We start from the raw sequence: 6,000 nt of genomic DNA, 5'->3' as shown, positions 1-6,000 counted from the left end.
TGGAAGAGGTGATGAGGTAGTGAGGATCCAATAGGCCAAGATCTGTGAGAAAATTAAGCACCTGAAATAAGCCCAGCACTTGGTACTCTATAGTCTTTTGCCTCAAAGCATTTGTGAAGTCATAAGTATTGGTCCAGATCTCAGGGAGATGACTGTATTGCAAGCAGAGTGGAGAAGCCAGGTAGAAAAAGCCATGAGGATAGCAAAGTTTTAGGCAGTCTTGTGGAGCTGAAGAAGCATCAATAATTAGAGTTCAGGTTCTCCAAGGAGAAGGGACCATTGTAAAAATGAACTTCATTTAAGATAACTGAAAGGCACAACTTAAGAATAACTGTTAACCAGAAATAGAAATAGAAGAGAATTTTCCAACTGAAGCCCAACTTCAAATTAATTCAAAGACAGATCACATTAAGGTAGTTTACATTATGCAAATTATCTGATTGAAGCAAAAATAAATCCTTTGTAGAGAAAGATAGCATTATCCTGCTCCTCAAATTATCTAAAAATTTTCATGCAATATACCCCACATACCAAAAAATATAACCAAACAAGCAAAAACTGATAGAAAAAATAAAAAATAGAAACAAACCCACATATATATACACACACACACACACACACACACACACACATATATATACACATATTTATAGTTATCAGATAGGACTGTTAAAATAACTTAAAGATATTTAAGAGAATAGAAGAAAATGTGAAGATTTCATCAGAAAATGAAAATTTATCAAAAGAAATGACAAAAATATTATAGCTGGTTTCTGGGAAGATGCCCAATTATGGTAGATCAAGTTCAGTCCTGCTCCAAGGAAATGTTAGAGAAGGGACAGGAGAGTGATTGAGATGGCAATTCAATAGTGCAACTGACTGTAAGAACCTTCTGTACCACATAGTTGCAAAAGCTGAGGAACTGAGAAGCAAAAAACTGGAGCCTAATGCAGAAATGCAGAGTCCACAGGAGTGCACAGACCAGAGGACAGAGACTAAGAAGTAAGTCAAGCTGTGTTCCTTGAATACACTACCCTCATCAGTGCAACCCCGTGACCCATGACTCAACCCACACCTCATGCACCTGAGCCCCGTCACCTGTCCCCATTCCCTGTGCTCCAAGCACCTTTGCCCCACCAACCCCCAGCGTGGATACCCACCCCACACCCCCACCCCAAGTGCAGCCCAGTCCACCTTCTCTGCACCCCTCCATAGCACCGCCTCCCCCTCCTTGCAAGCTGTTTTTTTTATTTTTAATTTTTCAATTTTTTAAAAGCATAGCAACACACAAACATGAACTTTCTTACCATATGGTCATTCAACTTTTGGGATATAACCAGTAACTCACAAAATCGTCACACAGTTGTATGTTTATCACCAGGATAATTTCTTAGAACATTTGCATCAATTCAGAAAAAGAAATTAAAAAAAAGAAAAAAACTCCTACATACCATACCCCTTACCCTGCCTTCTCATTGACTGCTAGTATTTCCATGTACCCAATATATTTTAGCCTTTGTTTCTCCTATTTTTTCTATACCCCTTACCACTTCCTTTCATTGATCACAAGCATTTCAATCTACTACATTTATTTTAACATTTGTTCCCCCATTATTTATTTATTTTTAATCCATATGTTTTACTCATCTGTCCATACCATAGATAAAAGGAGCATAAGACACAAGGTTTTCACAATCACACAGTCACATTGAGAAAGCTATGTCATTATACAATCATCTTCAAGAAACATGGATACTGGAACACAGCTCTACATTTTCAGGTACTTCCCTCCAGCCCCTCCGATATACCTTAACTAAAAAGGTGATATCTATATAATGCATAAGAATAACTTACAGAATAACCTCTTGACTCTGTTTGAAATCTCAGCCATTTATTTTGTCTCATTTCTCTCTTCCCCCTTTTGTTGAGAAGGTTTTCTCAATCCCTTGACGCTGAGTTCCAGCTCATTCTAGGATTTCTGTCCCATGTTGCCAGGAAGGTTTACACCCCTAGGAGTCATGTCCCATGTAGAGAGGGGGAGGGCAGTGAGTTTACTTGTCATGTTGGCGGAGAGAGAGAAGCCACATCTGAGCAACAAAAGAGGTTCTCTGGAGGTGACTCTTAGGCCTAATTTTAAGTAGGCGTAGCCTATCCTTTGTGGGGATAAGTTTCATATGAACAAACCCCAAGATTGAGGGCTCTGCCTATTGCTTTGGTTGTCCCCACTGCTTGTGAGAATATCAGGAATTCTCCACATGGGGAAGCTGAATTTTTCCCCTTTCTCCCCATTCCCCCAAGGGGAAATGCAAATCGTTTTTTTTCACTGTTCAAATCACTCTGGGATTTATTGGAGCATTACTCTGGATAAATCTACAACATCTCATGCCTTACTCAAGGTTCCATGTACTTATAGTGCTCAATTAAACTGTCCACATAAGTTATATTAGGAAATGCTGTAGTCAAAATATAAATTTTGTACCAAATAAACATCTCTTGCTTTAGTCTCACACATAAGTTAAAGTTTTAAAATATGAGTTACCATCTATTTCAACACCCTGCAATATTGACATACCTTTGTTCTTCCTCATGCACAAACATTTTTTAAATTTGTACATTTAGTCACTATCATTGTACACTCTAGGCATTCCTAGATTATACCATCTCATCTTTATTGTTTATCTTTCCTTCTGATTTCATTTGTACCCTCATCCCTCATCCCTCTATCATTCTCACATTCAGCTTCATTCAATGTACTAACATTATTGTATTACACTTAGGTAGCATTGTGCTATCCATTTCTGAATTTTTACAATCAGTCCTGTTGCACAATCTGTATCCCTTCAGCTTCAATTACCCAATATCTACCCTATTTCTATCTCCTGATGGTCTTTGTTCTTAACTGAAATCTTCCAAATTCATTCACTAATGTTAGTTGACATCAGTGAGACCATACAGTATTTATTCTTTTGTTTCTGACTAATTTCACTCAGCATAATGTCCTCAAGTTCCATCTATGCTGTTACATACTTCATAACTTTATTCTGTTTTATAGCTGCATACTATTCCATCGTATGTATATACCACAGTTTGTTTAGCTACTCATCTGTTGGTGAACATTTTGGCTGTTTCCATCCCTTGGCAATTGTAAATAATGCTGCTATAACATTGGTGTGCAAATGTCCATTTGTGTCCTTGCCCTCATGTCCTCTGAGTAAATACTTAGCAATGGTATTGCCAGATCATATGGAAATTCTATACTTAGCCTCCTGAGAAACTGTCAAACTGCTTTCCACAGCAGTTGTAACAGTTTACATTCCCAACAACAGTGAATAAGTGTGCCTCCTTCTCCACATCATCTCCAGCACCTGTCATTTTCTGTTTTATTGATAATGGCCATTCTGGTGGGTGTGAGATGATATCTAATTGTGGTTTGGATTTGCATTTCCCTAATAGCCAGGGAAGTTGAGCACATTTTCATGTGAATTTTGGCCATTTGTATTTCCTCTTCTAAGAAGTGTCTGTTCATGTCTTTTGCCCATTTTGTAATTGGGTTGTTTGTCTTTTTATTGTTCAGTTGAACAATCTCTTTATATATTCTAGATACTAGAACTTTATCTGAAATATCATTTCCAAATATTGTCTCCCATTGTGTAGGCTATCTTTTACTTTCTTGACGAAGTTCTTTGGTGCACAAAAAGTGTTTAATTTTGAGGAGTTCCCATTTCTTTCTTTTTATCTTCAGTGCTTGTGCTTTTGGTGTAAGATCAAGGAAACTGCATCCTATTATAAGATTAATAAGATATTTCCCTACATTTTCTTCTAAAAGTTTGATAGTCTTAGATTTACTGTTTAGGTCTTTGATGCATTTTGAGTTAATTTTTGTATAGGGTATGAGATATGGATCCTCTTTCATTCTTTTGCATGTAGATATCCAGTTCTCTAGACACCATTTATTGATGAAAGTGTTCTGTTCCAGGTGAATTGGCTTGACTGCCTTATCAAAGATCAATTGTCTATAGATGAGAGGGTCTATATCTGAGCACTCTATTCGATTCCATTTGTTAGAATATCTATCTTTATGCCAGTACCATGATGTTTTAACCACTGTAGCTTCATAATACGCCTTAAGCTCAAGAGGTGTGACACCTCCAACTTCATTTTTATTTCTCAGGATACTTTTAGCTATTTGGGGCACCCTGCCCTTCCAGATAAATTTGGTTATTGGTTTTTCTATTTCTGAAAAGTAAGTTTTTGAGATTTTAATTGGTATTGCATTGAATCTATAAATCAGTTTAGGTACAATTGTCATCTTAACTATATTTAGTCTTCCAATCCATGAACCCAGTATGTCCTTCCATTTATTTAGGTCATCTGTGATTTCTTTTAGCAATTTTTTGTAGTTTTCTTTGTATAGATCTTTTGCATCCTTAGTTAAATTTATTCCTAAATATTTTATTCTTTTGGTTGCAATAGTAAATGGCATTTTTTCTTGATTTTCCACTCAGATTGTTCATTACTAGTGTATAGAAACACAACAGATTTTTGAGTGTTGATCTTGTAACCTGCCACTTTGCTGTACTCATTTATTAGCTCTAGAAGTTTTGCTGTGGATTTTTCAGGGTTTTTGACATACAGTGTCATCATCTTCAGACAGTGAGAGTTTTACTTCTTCCTTTCCAATTTTGATGCCTTGGATTTTTTTTTTTTTTTTTTTTTTTTTTGTCTAATTACTCTGGCTAGAACTTCCAACACAATGTTGAATAACAATGGTGATAGTGGGCATCTTTGCCTTATTCCTGATTTTAGGGGAATTGCTTTCAGTTTTTCCCCATCAAAGATGATGTTAGCGGTGGGTTTTTCATATATTCCCTTTTTCATGTTGAGAAGTTCCCTTCTATTTCTATCCTTCGTAGTGTTTTCATCAAGAAAGGATGTTGAATTTTGTCAAATGCCTTTTCTGCATCAATCAAGATGATTGTGTGGTTTTTCTGCTTGATTTGTTGATATGGTGTATTACATTAATTGATTTTCTTATGTTGAACCATCCTTGCATAACTGGCTTTAATCCTATTGGTCATGGTGTATAATTCTTTTAATGTGCTGCTGGATTTGATTTGCAAGAATTTTGTTGAGGATTTTTGCATCTATATTCATTAGAGAGATTGGTCTGTAATTTTTTTTTCCTGCAATATTTTTGTCTGGCTTTGGTATGAAGGTGATGTTGGCTTCATAGAATGAGTTAGGTAGTCTTCCCTCCTCTTCAATTTTGTTGAAGCGTTTGAGCAGGATTGGTACTAATTCTTTCTTGAATGTTTGGTAGAATTCACATGTGAAGCCATCTGGTCCTGGACATTTCTTTTTTGGGAGCTTCTTAATTTCCAATTCAAATTCTTTACTTGTGATTGGTTTGTTAAGGTCGTCTATTTCTTCTCAAGTCAATTTTGGTTGTTCATGCCTTTCTAGGAAGTTGTGCATTTCATCTACGTTGTCTAGTTTATTAGCATAAAGTTGTTCATAGTATCCTCTCATTACCTCCTTTATTTCTTCAGGGTCAGTGGTTATATTTGCTCTTCCATTTCTAATTTTATTTATTTGCATCCCCTCTCTTCTTCTTTTTGATAACCTCACTAAGGGTCCATTAATCTTATTGATTTTCTCATAGTACCGAATTCTGGTTTTGTTGATTTTCTTGATTGTTTTCATATTCTCAATTTCATTTGTTCCTATTCTAATCTTTGTTATTTCTTTCCTTTTGCTTGTTTTGGGGTTGTTTGCTGTTCTTTCTCTAGTTCTTCCAAGTGGACCGTCAATTCTTCAATTTTTGCTCTTTATTCTTTTTTTATATAGGGATTTAGAGCAATAAGTCTCTCTCTCAGTACTGTCTTTGCTGCATCCCATAAATTTTGACAGGTTGTGTTTTCATTTTCACTTGCCTTGGGATATATACTGATTTCTCTTGTAATTTCTTCCTTGACCTACTGGTTGTTTAAGAATGTGTTG

At 36.0% G+C, this 6,000-nt stretch overlaps 1 long non-coding RNA gene across 1 annotated transcript in view; it reads left to right on the top strand.

The window, feature by feature from the left end:
* Window positions 1-903: 903 nt before the first annotated feature.
* Window positions 904-6,000, top strand: part of LOC143668415 (uncharacterized) — a 117,637-nt gene continuing 112,540 nt past the window's right edge. Inside the window, exon 1 of the long non-coding RNA XR_013168433.1 lies at window positions 904-1,002. This is a non-coding gene — a long non-coding RNA (uncharacterized LOC143668415). The remainder of the gene's footprint in view (window positions 1,003-6,000) is intronic.

Source organism: Tamandua tetradactyla, chromosome 24, assembly GCF_023851605.1.
Source record: "Tamandua tetradactyla isolate mTamTet1 chromosome 24, mTamTet1.pri, whole genome shotgun sequence".
In the NCBI taxonomy this organism is placed as follows: Eukaryota; Metazoa; Chordata; class Mammalia; order Pilosa; family Myrmecophagidae; genus Tamandua; species Tamandua tetradactyla.
The sequence above is the reverse complement of the archived record's forward strand: the minus strand, read 5'-3'. Positions and strand labels throughout refer to the sequence as shown.